Source organism: Agelaius phoeniceus, chromosome Z (assembly GCF_051311805.1).
Source record: "Agelaius phoeniceus isolate bAgePho1 chromosome Z, bAgePho1.hap1, whole genome shotgun sequence".
Lineage (NCBI taxonomy): Eukaryota > Metazoa > Chordata > Aves > Passeriformes > Icteridae > Agelaius > Agelaius phoeniceus.
Window position 1 is genome coordinate 64,948,923 of NC_135303.1, and position 15,204 is coordinate 64,964,126.

The 15,204-nt window shown below is 40.0% G+C and overlaps 1 protein-coding gene and 1 long non-coding RNA gene across 49 annotated transcripts in view; one reads left to right on the top strand and one right to left on the bottom strand.

Annotated features, from left to right (window-relative positions):
* Window positions 1-7,294, bottom strand: part of LOC143692236 (uncharacterized) — a 64,009-nt gene extending 56,715 nt beyond the window's left edge. The window contains exon 1 of the long non-coding RNA XR_013180132.1: window positions 7,128-7,294. This is a non-coding gene — a long non-coding RNA (uncharacterized LOC143692236). The remainder of the gene's footprint in view (window positions 1-7,127) is intronic.
* PTPRD (protein tyrosine phosphatase receptor type D) overlaps window positions 1-15,204 on the top strand; it is a 1,163,353-nt gene that overhangs the window by 794,142 nt on the left and 354,007 nt on the right. The window contains exon 1 of one of the 48 annotated variants that reach the window (XM_077171998.1): window positions 7,526-7,936. The exons of 46 other annotated variants lie outside the window; for them this stretch is intronic. The gene's annotated coding sequence lies outside the window, so the exon portion shown is untranslated. Of the gene's footprint in view, window positions 1-7,525; window positions 7,937-8,482; window positions 8,574-15,204 lie in introns of those variants that run through there. One more of the 48 variants, XM_077171999.1, reaches the window with a different exon arrangement.

Consider the following 15,204-nt stretch of genomic DNA (forward strand, 5'->3'; position numbering starts at 1 on the left):
TTAAAGAAAAGAAAGTACAGTCGCTTGCCAGAGAGAAGGGAGGCATTAGAAAATGAAAGAAGTAGATGATTCTAAAAAGACATTGTATGGGATTGGTTTTAAGAGAATGTAAAGCTTCACTGGGAGCCAAGAAACATTTATTTTGCAAAATCAGATTTCACAGAAACAAATACAGAGGAGGGAAGTAAAAGAAAGTCTGAAGAAATCTTCTATTTACTTTTTTTTAAGCATACATACCTGCAACCTGAATATGCAGAACCTACTCGAGATTAAAAATATGAAACATGTTGCTATCATTCCACAAACACTATAGTTGAATTTTATTGCCCCTATTGTGTCCTTTGTGCCTTCTCAGAGAAGGAACCAAATGAGAAAACACCAGCAAAATCTTACCATGTGAGTCTGATTGCCACCAGTTCATGTTTGTGCTAGCTTGTACCTATTAAAAAAATACATGGAGGTCATTGAAATATATTTGTATCAAAGAAAAAGGTGTCTGCTGAAGTTCATAATGAATGGGTTGTCATTTTTATTACAGAACTTTGAAAATCTTTTTTTCTGTTGTTGAGAAAAACCCCTTGTGACTAATAAGTGATTTCCCTCACAGGGTTAGTCTAATGCATGAAAGAGCTTTTCAACATTGAAAGAAAAAGGACTTGGCATCTAAGCTTGTTAATAATCTGGATTCAATACAACAGATTTAATCTTTCCGTTCCTTTTTCACGAATAGGCTATTTGGCTAAAATATAGATTTTTTTTCTCATGGTCCTAATTTCTGTTTTAATTGAATTGCTGAGAATGAAAATGATTAGAGAATGCTGTGTGGTGAACAGATTTGTTTGGATAATGTGGTTTTAACACCTCTTGTTCTGCCCAAAATACAAAGTCTTCCATAAAAGGATGTGGTAATGCATAGCTTCTATACCACACTCTGTAACAGTAAATGCTCACTGGGCATGCATTTAGTGATTAATAAAAGAGATGGAAGGAAACATAAACTGAAACAATGAAAAGGTAATATAAACAGAATGATTATAAGGAAAATATTTTTACTGTTCCAGTGAAAATTCAGTAATTTGTTTACATAGGTCAGTCAAAATCATAATGTAAAAATGTTTCCTCCTGATATCAGAATTCACAGAATTTGAAATATTTTATGTTTAAAACAGAAAATAAGATGAATACAATGCTTATGAAAAGTGGTCAATTAGTAAGACTCAGACTTCAGACTAATACTAAATATTTCAGGATGTTTTATCTAGATTGACCTGCCATTAAACTTGCAGCTTCCTCTGGAGCAACTGCATTAAGAAATGAGAGAATAATTTGATTTTCCCTAAATACCTTTACTTAAACATAATTATAAAATATGACACTATTTTTTGTAATGGGGACAACACTAGTCATATTTATATATATATAAATATATACATACATGCTTTTCTATATTTTTAATTGGGAAACACATTATCTGAAGTTAATGGGAGTTATGTTGAGGGAAAAAATTACTCTCTTTGTATTCAGATCAGAATTGAACAGATTCATTGGAAATTCAAACTTGGCCATCCAAGTTTACTTAAAGCCAAGAGAGCATGGTAGGATCTTCTCTAGCAAAAAAAAATCCTTCTTTTAGTACTGTAGATATTTATCTATGCTGCTTTTGAAATATTTATGGGCCCACAGCAATAGCATCATTCGAATAATAACTGTAAGGTACTTTAAGAGAGAGATGCCAAAAAGAATTCTATATTTTCATTTTCCCTTTTCACATTCTATCTTGTGAGAGTAGTAATCCAGCATTCTGCTGGGACAATACATTTCTTGCCTCCCAGTGCTTGTCTATGCCCCTTGATTTACCAGTACAAAGGAGACAACATGAGAAGAATGGAGAAAGACTCTCCCCTTCAGGTGACTGAGCAGCTTCTCCCAGAACACCCCTATATTCAAGAAGCAAAAGGTTCAAGTTTGGGAAATAAACGAAGACTTTTAATTTTCCTCCCTCTACCCCCTTTTCAGTGCTCTGACAGCACAGCACTGCCATATAAGATGTGTCTGGAATCTCCTTGATGTTTTGCAGGAGGGAACATTCAGATTAATGAGATTTCACTTTGACCAGTTGTTGTTATTTTGTGAGATCCTCAGTTTTGTAGGAAGCATTTCTGGATACTTTTCTTTAAAAGAAGCTGTCTAAACTGACCAGCAATGTCTTCTTAGAAACTAGAAGTCAGTGTTCAAGTCAAAGATAAACAAATCTTCAATTTCTGTGAATCAATTATGGTATTAGGATCTTCCTCTTGTTCCTGAGTTTTAAAGTATGTGAATTCTGCTACTTATCAGTATTTACATCGAGAAGTGTATCAAGATTTAGATCAAGCAGTGTTATACAGACAGAGATCTCTGACCTATGGGTGCAAAATGGTGCTTTTAGTATCTCTGGTGAATGTTGAAGAACCATTAAATAATCACACACGCTAAGTAATGTATGAGGTCTAATTTTTGGTTTATTATTGCAAAAGATTCAAACTAACAAGCTGTTGTTTGGCTATTAGTTTTCCTTCACTGGATTCCGTTTTCCTCTGCTGAAATTAGAGAATATTTCTGACATGCTAGACCTAGCTCTCTTCTGCTGTCCTTGAAATGTAGTGGTACCTTCTACATTTTGAATCCAGAAGAAAAAAAAAAAACAAAACAAAAAACTCAGTCTACTGCATCATATTCAAAATGACGACAAATCTTGAAATAGACCTCACGCACCTGTGTGCATACATACATTTTATATGTGTGTATATATATAAACTGAGGGGGGGAGGGGGAGAGGGGCAAGATTTTCAAAAACAATACCACCACACTGTGTTCTGTATTCTAAGTATTTTCTTTCTGAATAGTTAGCAGAGTTCTCACGCCATCTGAGATACTCCAAATAGTACAGAAATAAAAGACAAAGCTGCCTCCTCTATCTACAAATCTTACTTACAGCTTTCCCTACACAAGCTGCTGTTTATTTTCAGTTTGTGGAACACACTCTAGTGCGCTTTGACAAAGCTAATCCTGCTTCATCATCTCCAAGCCCCCGGAGGTTTCCATTTGCTCAATGATTAATTACTGGCCTCTTGCTCTTTCCACTTAAAAAAAACCAAAACAAAAACAAAAACCAAAAAAAAAAAAAAACAAAAACCAAAAAAAAACCAAACCAAAAAGCCCCCAAAACCCAACCAAAAAAGACCCAAATAGCTAGTACAGCAAGTTCTTCCCTGACAAGCAGAAACAATTAAGCCTAATTTGCTTTGAGTTAATGTGCTACATCACCTTATCCCACCACAATGCCATTTTGGGTCTATGGTAGACCTATGATTTAGGTCTGTGGTTCAGTCCCACCAATTAATAAGCTGGGACAAGTGTGAGAACCAGCCTGCTCATCTCCCTCATCTTTCTAATATCTATTTCCACAGAGGAAAAACTGGAACAGGACTTAAGACCTGTAGAATAATAGACCTGAATGCTTTGCAATGGACTTGAAATGTGCTGGCACATGCAGAAGTTGTTTGGCTACCAGGTGGATCACACAAGTGTATAAAGCCTCATTTCCTTCAGACAGCATGGAAAAAAATAGCAGATGTGGCAAAAATTATCATAAAGAGCTGCACTGAAAATCGCCTTTCTCTCCATACCTTTGTCCCCAACTACTGAAGTTTTGTAAGTTAGATACATAGGAATCAAAAATGTTTACAAAATAAAGACAACTACTGACAGTATCTAGTTAGATACTAAATCAGCACTTAAAAGATGTGTACACAAACTGAATTAGCAGAATAAATTTTTGATTATAGGCAACATGTGTTTACTTGTCTAGTAGTGTTTTATTAACCTTAAAAATAGGAGCTTAAAGTGTCTGCGCTCTAAAAATGAGAATTTTCAAATATCAGTACGGCAACTCAGGAACATTTCTCATAGTCATTTCATAAGCTAATGCCTAAGATATGTATTAATACAGTTTTTTGACAAATCACCTGTTAGATTTCAGCCGACAGCTTGGCATATGTTAATCATAAATAACCAAAATACGGCTATAGTAATGTATTACAGAAAAAAAGGGTGAGACTATAGAGCAACCTTTCTGATACACCTCACCTACTTCCCCTCGCCTTCCTGATTTTGCTGTGTACTGACTCAATGGCCACTGGTTCCAGTTGTTAATGGAATATCCTACTGTGTTAAAGAGCTTTGTGGGATGCCATTTATCGGGAATGCAAGCAACAATACAAGGCAGAACAGATGAAAGGAAAATAACACTCCCCACTATGAACAGAGTACTATTTAATACATTAAATTCACGAGGCTGAGACATGAAGGCCTATGCTTGGCCTTTTGAAGAGCTATGGTAGAAGTTATTCAAGAGTATGGTCACAGGTAAGTATTCAGATGAACAGCAGGCAACTAATTTTGCTTTCTCCTTTGCTACAATTTTTGAGATTTAAACCTGCCCTCATAGCTTGCATTTCACGTAAGATTTTCACTGCTGGTGTGCAGTGAGAAGACTGAAAACAGCTGCATGAGCAGAAAGAACGAGAATTAAACAGTTAATCTGGAATGACATGAGAAAGATATATTTTTGAAAACCTCAGAGGGAATACATGATACTTATTTCCAAATTAAAAAAATCTTCCTTCTTTCACCTCAAAACCCCCAGCAAAAAACCAAAAAAACTCACAAATATTTTTATCTTCCAACTCTAGTTTAAGTACTATCTTAGAGATCATTGTTTTACATGAAACATTTCAAAGTTTAAAGAGTGTGTAGATGTATTTCTAGTTCAGTGTTGTACTAACCATAGAGTAATGTACTGCTGCAATATTGGCAGAAATAGCACACCAGTATAGAATGCTGTGTTTGAATTTTTTTACGTTTGGGGGCAAAAAAAATCTACCTTAATGAGTAGTTTGTAACACATGAATTAAGCCTCTTGTTGTGTAATTTGCTCTTAGAAGGAAAGGAATGTTAAAGGAGTATTAACAAACCACATATATAGGTTAATGTATGTGTATGTGTACACTACTATCTTAAATACAAAATTTATGCTACTGATAACAGAAGTTGATATGCAATACATCAGCAGAAATATACAGTGTTTTAATGGTTCTTCATTAATTTAGGGTAATTTCTTATCTTTTTTTTTTTTTTCTTTAGCATCACTAAAAAACATAATCTTTTAAATAATGAGATCTGGTTTAAATATTTCTATAAAAAGAAATATGTTTATTCCTAATGTGATGCATTCATTTCTGACTGACTGAACTACAGGAAGAACTACATAACCTGCGTATTACTTAAAAAAAAAAAGCAAAGCTAAATGTAGTCCTCAAACCTCACATCCATGTTGTGATACCATGTTAAAAATATAAAATACATGAGTTTATTGCTCAACTCTTCAATGTCATGCAAGGATCACAGCATGAATGGCACTAAAACAGCTAAGTTACTTATAAGAACTTCTAGGACACAACATTAAAACCTAAAATATCTATTTAGTGTTGCCATTTCAAAGCAAAATGCAGCCTTGAAGCCATTTCGGTCCAGGGGGCAAAGGTGATGATTTCAGTCTTGCTTTCTTTACCAACATTTATTGCAATAAAGACCGAGTAGCATTTTGCCCAGCTTTTGATTTGTGTTGTACTTTGAAGACACTGTTGCTTGTTGAAAAGCTAGTCTTTTACGGAATAGTTAGGTTTTTTTGACAAGATAAAAAGTAATCATCTGTGCCACATTTCATATATTTACCTTTTCATACAAAGTAATTATTGTACAAGGTTACTTGGTGTTTTGAAAGATACTATTTGGAAAGCATTAGTGTTCTTTTAAGTGTGAGATTGTTTGGGTGACCATTTTTCATGGTGTAACTGGCAGCATCAAAAGAAGACAGCAATTTATAGGCTTTGTGGAGAACAAAGTTTATTTTCACTTTTGTCAGCCTTCATGCTGGCAGCACTAGCTTCCAGAGGATGATAGAAAACACCCAAATCATTCTCCTCTGCAGAAAAGGAGCAATGACCTGCAATGAGCGTAGCAGGTGCCAACAAGCCTGACTCCAGGATCAGGCGCTGCGCAGCTGATGGGGCTGCGGTGTGGAACCCAGGACAAGAGGCACGGCTGGGGCCAGCAGGGCATCCGCAGCTTCACTCCACCACTTCTATTCCAGGAAAGCCAACTTTTCCAGCATCGGTGCTCATGGGCTCCCAACACCGTAATGCCTGACTAGCACTTACTGCGTTTATAGTGACACTCCACCCCCATTTTACACGGCGTGAACGCTATCACAGGGGGTGTATCTTCCAGGCTCCCAAAGAAGACGCCTAGAAGCTTACAATGAGGTTTTCCAAAGCACTCTTCACCTAGAGCCTACTATTCCAACCTACGTTCCTTCTCTGCAGAGGACTGGACAAAAGATTAAGAAGAGCCGGGATGGACCCTGTTCTAGCCCAATATTAAGCCACCGACTGTGCCAAGCAACACGTGGTGCCACTCAGCATGGAACCTGACCATCCTCCAGGAAAAAAAATCTGGGATTTGCCATACACAAAGACGACTGCCACTAAAATACCGCTCTGCCACACTGTCGCTCTGGGACACCTCTCGCGGACCGGCAGGTCTGGCACACCCCCGTCGGTTTAACCATCTGCCCGCGGAGGCGCACAGAAGTTGAGCACGGGCAGCGGGGCGCAGGGAAGTTCCGCGGGCCCGGCCGCCGCCCCGCCGCTCTGCCCCCCGCCCTCCCTCGCCGGCCCGCTCCGAGTGACGTCACCGCCCCGCCCCCCGCACCCGGCGGCGCGCGGGTGTGCGTGCGGCGCGCGGCTCCGGAGCTCGGCCGGCGCGCGGCCCGGGATGGGGCGGGCGCTGTCCCGGTCGCCGCTCCGCACCCCCCCCCACCCTGCCCGCACACGCACAGGCACGGACGGCGGCAGCGGGCTCTCCCCGACTCTTGGGGCCGTACGGATCCTGTGATCCACACAGCGTAAGAGGATTAAAAAAGAATAATCACAAAAACCCACAACCCAACAAAAAAAGCAAAGGCGCACGCACACACACACACACAAAAGCGCAAATAGACATCCAACCCAAAGCCCACAACAAACCCACGAACGGGAGAGCGTCGTCTCTACCGGTGTCCCCACGGCGTCCCCCTGCTTCTCCAGAGGAGCGAAGCGGAGTGGTGGGGGAGGGTTTTTCACGTTTCGACTCTCGGGGACGGTTTCTGGGATTTTTTTCCCGTGTCTGCCCTTACCACCCCACCCGCCCTGTGCCCTCTTCTCTCGCTTTTGTTTGCGCTGCACTTTTTGTAGCAAGGGAGGCGGGAGAGTGGGTGGGAGACCTCGCTTTTATTTGTAGCAAAAGAATCGGTTAGAAAAGACGAAGGAAGAGAAGAAAAGGAGGAAAGAGAAGAAAAAAAAGAGTGAAGGGGGAAGGAAGAAGGAGAGAGAGGGAGAGAGCGAGAGAGAGGGAGGAGGAGGAGGAGGAGGAGGGGAAACGGAGCAGCTAGCTGGGGAACAGAGAGCGCGCCCGGGAGCGGGAGCAGCAGCAGCCGCCGCAGGAAGGAGAAGAGAAGAGCAGAGCGGAGCAGAGCAGCGCGGAGGAGAGGCGGCGCTGGCAAGAGGAGGCAGGCGGGGACCTGGCTCTTCTGGATGCTGGATTTTCGGACTCTCGTTGACTCTCTCCTGCTCCCCGGCGCCGCACTGTGAGAGACACGCACGAGCGTCAGGCAGCAGCGGCGGGGCTTCGCCCGTAGCTGCTGCTGCTGCAGCGGGGCTCGGATTAAATTGGCCGCCCCGGAGCCGACCGGGAGCAGCGGGAGGAGGTGGCGGCGGCGGCGGCGGCGGGAAGCAGCGGCAGGCGGGCGGGCAGCGGCGAAGGCTGCTGCTGGGACCGGGGGAGCCAGCATGACCAGGTAACTGCCCCGCTCCTGACCCATTTTTCCTCCGCCGCCGCTCCCTCTTTGCCGCCTCTTTAGGCGCGTTTGTGTGTGTGAGCCCAGAAGTGTGCGTGTGTGTGTGTGCGTGTGCGCGCAGCCCGCACACATGTCCCTCACGCACAACTCTCCCGTGGGGTGCCCCAGGGCTTCCCCCCGGCAGCTTCCAGCCCGCTCCCCGCGCCTCCCCGGCGAGTCTCAGCCTGGCGGCGAGGCCTGTTCGGGGAGCGAGGGGAGCTGCGGTACGGGGACGGGGGATGGGGCAGGGAAAGGGCGATTGATGGATCGGAGTCGACGTTTCCACTGAGTGCCGCTGTGCGCGGGCGGGGAGAGGGGAGTACGGTAATTATACACTGTCTGTTTGCTTTGGCGAACGAATTATTAATATTAATTATTTTGTTTATTCTAACGGGTTCGGAGATAGGGGAAGGTAGCAGGGTGAGAGACCAGGCATCTGGCGCTGGAGAAGGGACTTGGGGGTGAGCGGCCAGTAGGGACCCCGGGCGCCCGTCCGAGCACGGCTCCCTCCTCCTTCTCCTCCTCCTTCTCCTCGTTCTCCTCCTCCTGCTGTCTCTCGGCGGAGCGGGGAGGCACGGAGATGCGAAGATTTTCACAGGTTAGGCTTTTAATTTCTTTGTTTACTCTCGCGAAGCCACTTGAAAGGAAGCACATCGGGCTGGAAACTCAGTTTTCCGAGCGTTTGCAAAGGGGTTCTTGAATTTGTTCAGCAAACTTAGCAGCACCCTCTGCGCCGTCTGCCCATGCAAGGAGGCACTCCTTACTGCTGCAACCGGGCTCTCCCAGACTGTTGTTTCCTTAAACAATTGTTTTCTTGCACGGAATCCCCTGTTTTGCCTAATATCTGTCCCCTCAGTTCTGGACAGAACGGTATTCTTTCAATTTTAAGTGATTACCACTCAGCTTTGCATGTATGGCTTTTGAATGCCTGCTTCTCCTTATTACTCCTCCAGAACTGCTGTCATGCGTATTTTATTCTTTTGCCTGGCCTTTGTACAATTACTTCCTCGTGTAAGGATGGCAGCTTCTCTGCCGTGATTTCGATGTCCATATTCCCAGTTCTGACACACGTAGGAGGGTTAATTTATGTACAAAGAATAGTTAGGGTTTTATGTGTTCCTTCACTTGTCACCTGAGATGGCGTTACATTGGGGATAAGTCTGTAGGTGCTGATTTACTTTCGAGTTTCCTATTTGCAGAGTATTTGTGATGACACTTGTATTCTCTTAAACTTAGGATTAATGTGGGAAGCTATGATTGTCTTCTCAGCCTTTCAGAGATCGCTTCCAACATACCTATTGTTCAAGCACAAGCAACTTCTCTGTAATGTTGGGACATTTTTGGGAATTTCGATACAGAGACGGAAAAATGTATGTATCATATTTTTCCTTCTTCTGGTATCTGCTAGTGGTTTGAAATGTTGTAACAGTCAATACTTTCTTTTCTTGCTCTTAAAGTGTATAGTAAATGACATCATTTTCTCCTGGGCTGGGAGCAACGAATCCTACAATTCTTGTTATGAATGGAGCAACTCTGAAGAAAAAAAAAAGATTCTCCCTTGTCCTAAATATGATCATATGTACTTGCATCTTACTTTAGATGGCAATTTTTTGATTGCTTCTTTAAATTGCTTCTCATGAGATGAGCTATTACTGCTTTTTTAATGTGTGAAATTGACAAACTGGTCAGTTTAATAAATTCAGCTGGCAAATTTCGCTCAGTCAAAATTGCTAAAAGCTGTAAATATACTGGCAAGGGATTTTTAAGGTACCGAGTGTTACACAGAAAGAATGGATTTAATGAGATACTTTTTACATGAGTAGCTTTCCAATTTAGTTTTGTCACTTGTCTTAATATGGTGGGGTATATTTAGATATCTTTCAACGCAAAAATGATGTATAGCTTTTCTGTATCCACTTAAAGCAGTAAAAGCTTTGTCTTAGTAGAAGTCTTCTACTCTTAAGAGGATACTAAGAAATTCATTATGGTTTGTGTGTGCTATGGCAAGCTGTTAGGAGTGGTAAGGCATGGTAAGGAAAATGCTACCTTGCTATTTCTAGATTTCAGGAATTTTTCTTAGGACCTGCTTTTAGACCCATCAGTCATACTACTTTTAAAACAAGCGCTAAAGAATAATGCGAATAAGCGTTGTGCTGTGATGGTTATGTAACTCAAACCACCAGCAGTCAGCAAACTCAATGGGTGTTAGGAAATCAGTGCCTAATCTTAGGAGAGGGTGTGCAAGAATCTACTTGGGGATGTGGTAAAGATCCAAGTATCTGGAGATTTAAGTCTGGTCAGCAATTCACCTTTCATTTTTAACATTGCCTTTTGCTTCTGCGTTTGAAGAATGCAGGGACCAAAACTACACAAGCTGAAGAGTAGGAATTCCCCTTCATCTGCTGCTGTGTGTACTGAGCCACTAGGGGCCTGTATAAACTGCTCTCGTAGAGCAGATACCAGTGCATGGCATATGCTCACTTTCACCAGGCATTTTTTACACAGGTGCATAATGTCAAAAGCAAAGATGCCAGTAATTCATTCCTTTCTAGTAAATGAGATGGCAGTTTTTTAGGAGGTGGGTACAAATTGCATATTACTTAGTTTTTTATTTTTTGCCCTACTTCATCTGTTTCCCCATTCCTGTATTGTGTCCAACATCTCTGCTTTCCTGATTACTGTGGGAGATGGGGGTGAACATGACTCAGAAGGTGCAAATTTTGGGTGAAGTTGGATTTGTGTGTCTTCTGCATTTCATATTTTCTGTAAGCTGAGAAAATCAGATTTGTTGCCTGTGTGTTTTTTCTATTAGATTAGTAATGGTACTGTTCCATGCAAGTGTAGGGTTAAAAGATAAACTAAACAGGATTTCTACAAGGCAGGAACTGACATAGATTGATGGTGTATTTAAACTAGCTTTGTAAGTGTTATGTAAGTTTGAGAGTGTGTCAGCTCCAAAGCTTTGGCTGGAGTGTAGTCAGCATTTATGGGACATGGGCTGAAGATGCATGATACATTCTTGAGTGCCGGTTTCAGAAATATAAAATCCACCAGCCATAGCATTCTTAATAGACATTAAGCAGTAAGTTCAAGTAGACTTGCACTGTTCCATTGTTGGTTTTCAGTTTTTGAAACAAGGCAGATAATTTGTAAAAGAGCACAGCTGAAATATTTGCATATTGGATTTCCTTCGAAATGAACTTCCATTACTAAGCTCTTTGAGAATTCTCATTTGGAAGGATTTTCAGGCTGAATCACAGTAAGGTCATAAAATCAAAAAGCAGTTTCCCTATGGTATGTTAATTTTTTATAAGCTGTCTTTTAAAACACCAGAGTCTTATATATCGTTCGGTGTTGGGCCAGTTACAGCAAGAGGGTTTTTTCTCATCTTGCTGACAACAGTTGTGCAAATATTGACTGAGCTTAATTTTCTGAAATGTGTGTGTGTGCCTTAGGTAAAGTTTTGATGAAATGTAATGAAATCTACTTTAAAGGTTTTCTCAAATGATAAGCGTTGGTTCAAAAGTGTAAGTCTTGCTGCTTATCAGTAAACCAAGGCGGTGGCTCTGAAATGCAGAGGATAGGCAATTCATTTGTGCTTCGGATATCAAAAGGACTAATACGGTATGGATCTATGAATCATTGTCTTTCATTTTTGTATATGACTGTGGTGATTTTTAAGCTTTTGTTCTCTAACAAGAGTTGAAAAAAGGTATAGATATTTGCTGGTGTAAGTTCGGTGTCAGTCACATAATGCCATCTATAGTAACAAGAGCTTGCTTTCGCTGTAGTTCTTTTTAGTAACAGTTGTCATGACATAGTCAACATAGTATATTTTTATGAAAACTCTCAATTTCACATACTCTGTAAGTGTATTTTATTTGCTTAATCCTTGTATTCTTTGGAAAAGGCCTTAAATAAAGCTAGTTAATGAATGTATGCTGGCAAATTGGCAGCCTAAAGCAAGAATATGTGTTTAAAAATACTTATTTGAATACTATTAGGAATTTACCATGTAGGAGCAGAGAGGAAGCTTACTTCTCCTTATGATCTGCTGTGGTGAAGGTTGCAGTACAGCTGGAGAAATCTGATGATTTAGAAAAAGGTTACGTGAGAGTGCTTTGCATATAAATTCCTTTCCAACAAGCTTCATTTCACTTGTTTTTTTAAGAGACTGGGCATTAATAGGGCCATATTTACTTCTGCACAGTTTCACCTTATATTTCATAAGCTCAGATGACTTTCGGTAGTTTATTGATAGTACTTACCTTAAACATAGCATGTTTGTGTCTTCCTATAAGAAGTGGATAGCTAAAATGCCAATAAGAGAAATGCAGAATAATAAAAATTGTTTGCACGCAAAAAACTAGGTTAAACTGAATAAAATATGCAGTGCTTTTAAGAACTTAGTTATTATTCAGGTTCTTTCAATTCATTTGTAAAAGCGGCAAATCAAACAAAATACTGTGAGCTTCTTTTTCAGCTACACCAGCAGGTGTACATAGTCTGAACTTCCCTAAGATATTCCCTAAATTTACCTCTTTAGGTGTCTTCTGCTTACATGCTGTGACAGGCTTCTTCATGACCTTAATAGCACAGTTACAGAAAGAGAAAAACAAAAAAGACTATGTGATTATCTTGCAGTAGAGTTTCAAAAGATATAGAGGTTTTTTTTTCTAAAATCAGCTTCTCTGTTTATACTTGATATCTGATTTCTGGTGGGGGTTCTGTGTGTTCCTTTGAATACAAAGAATGGGCAGAAAATGTCCTCCTCATTCAACAGAAAACGATGGAATTTCAGGCACTTTGATTTATTGTACGAGAGGACATGACCTAATAGCATACTGTCATGTCTTGAGCTTCTTCATATTTAAGCACAATGCAGTTATTTTAGTTTTTCAGTAATCTTCCAGTTAGTGAAGTCACTCCTCGGGTATACAAATTAATTTATTATTTGCAGACAATCAAAATGGATGTCCTGGTTAGTGCCAGCCAAACTGCTCACATATTGTTGTGGTCAGATAATGCACGCCTTTTTCCCAAGCAGTATATCAAATGTGGTATATCGAGTTATGCCAGCAATTTTATTGCTCTTTCTTTTACAGTCTTTAGTGTTCTGGAAATTACATATCTGTAAGTCAGAGTTCAGTAAATAGTGTATAAAATCTGGCTTTTTAGGTTGCGGAATCGGGTGATGCCTAAGAAGAATATAGTCAGTACCAACCTGACCAAAACAAATGTGACTTTGGTATGAATTTGCAAATAAATATGAATTTGTCTAACAAATTTTCCCAATCCCATTTTGATCTCAGCATCTTACCTTGGCTTATTCTTGGTTTTATCTAGAAATCTAGGTTTTTTGATACTTGCTTTGACTCAGCAAGAAAAAATTCAAATACATTCTGTTAGCAATGTCTTAGTCTTTCTGATTCTCAGAAAATCACTCTTTGCTGAGTTTGAACACAGTAATTCCGCTTGCTTTACAATGTTGATTAAATTTTAAAAAATGTTAATTGCTTTTGGAACTATCTGTAGGCCATATTCTTTTTATAAAACTTTGCCAAAAAAGCTGAATTTTGTGTACAAGGAATAGAGTGCTATTTCTACTATTTCATTTTTTTGCTCTCTCTCCCTCTCCCTCTCCCTCTCCTTCTCCTTCTCCATCTCCCTCTCCCTCTCCCTCTCTCTCTCCCTCTCCCTCTCTTCTTCCTTGCCTTCCTATTCCTCCCCACTCCTTTCCCCTTTTCTTATAAAAACAAAGATAAAACTGATCTTATTAAAGTTCACAAAAGTACATACAGAATTCTGTACTCTATCCCATTTTTTCATCTGCTTTATGCCACAGAGAATGGGTTTATGAAGTAGACACATGACACCGTTTCTAACGCAGAGACATGATTAATTTGTCTTGTTCATCTGTATTACTAAACTTCTGTTAATCATTTGTTTAATTTTATTTTCTTTTTAATTTAGGAATGGGCTTTTTTCCACTATAGAATTTATTGAAGTCAGGGAGGTCTTTTCTTAAAAGGTTGGTTGTAGGACCAAGTATTTTCTGCCTAGGTTTCAGTAATTGTGACTGTCAGGTACATAATTGCTTTACCTCTTATGCTACTTTTTGTTAAAATACTGTTTACATGTGTACTGTGTATTAACACTTCCTGGAATTTGACTATTTTTTCTTAATAAGCAAACAGCTTAATTTTTTGAAAGTCATTCATTTGATGTAAAGAACATGCAATGAAAGATTTGTAAAACACTGATCAGAAAGTAGGACAGGAAGTTTTATTTATTTATTTTCGTTTGTTTAGGATGGTAGTGTATCTTAGAAAGCTGCTTAACTACTGCCCAGTGCAGCTGTCCTTCCCTGAAAGATTAGGTTTCAGGAGCAATGATGGATGTTGAATGCCTGTAGCCAGTTGTGGGGTTTTCTCTGAGGTCAGTGCTACTGATGGAGGATAGGAATTTACAGCCTTATGCCTCTTCCCCAAGCATTTCTTTAGGGAAAAAAAAGAGCACACAACAACTAGGAATGTTCAGTGCTGAGCTTCTGTTGCTGCATAAGCTATTCATGCTAGTGAGAAAGAATAAGTAGATTTGTGAATAGCAAGGATAAATTTGGTCGTGAGTGTGCCCTATTGTTTCACAGCAACACACAGAAATAGCTACAAAAAAGTAAATGGGAAGATGTGATTTCATTTAGAAATCTTTTATATTATTTTAACCTGTGTTAAGAGGTTTGAAATTGATACTTTTGACTTTTCATTTCAATTGTTTCAACTATGTTTCAGAACATATTTTCGTTTTTGACCCAAAAATAGGATTTTTTTTTTCCCCATGGAAGAAATAGTGGTCTTCAGCGAGCATAACCAAAGCAGAGTAGATATCCATCAGTGATGAAAGGGTAGATGTTCATCAGGTAGAAAGAGTTTACTTTGATGACATATAATGTTACCTTAATTCAGGAATCACAATACATATTGTTAATAAAGATGGATAGTTTACATACTCCTAGCTGTATTTTCAGAAGCATTTGTTGAGGTCAGACTTTCAGACTTTATTTTTGGACTGTCTGCCTTCCCTGAGCTGTTGAAGTTTGCTCCTGATACCACAGTGATGTGACTAACTTTAAAAAAAATTGGTTGAGAAAGGTGCACAAAAATCCCAGACTGCTTTATTGTTAAGCTTGCAAACTGGTTTTGAATTGTTTTTATTAATTTGTACCTTAA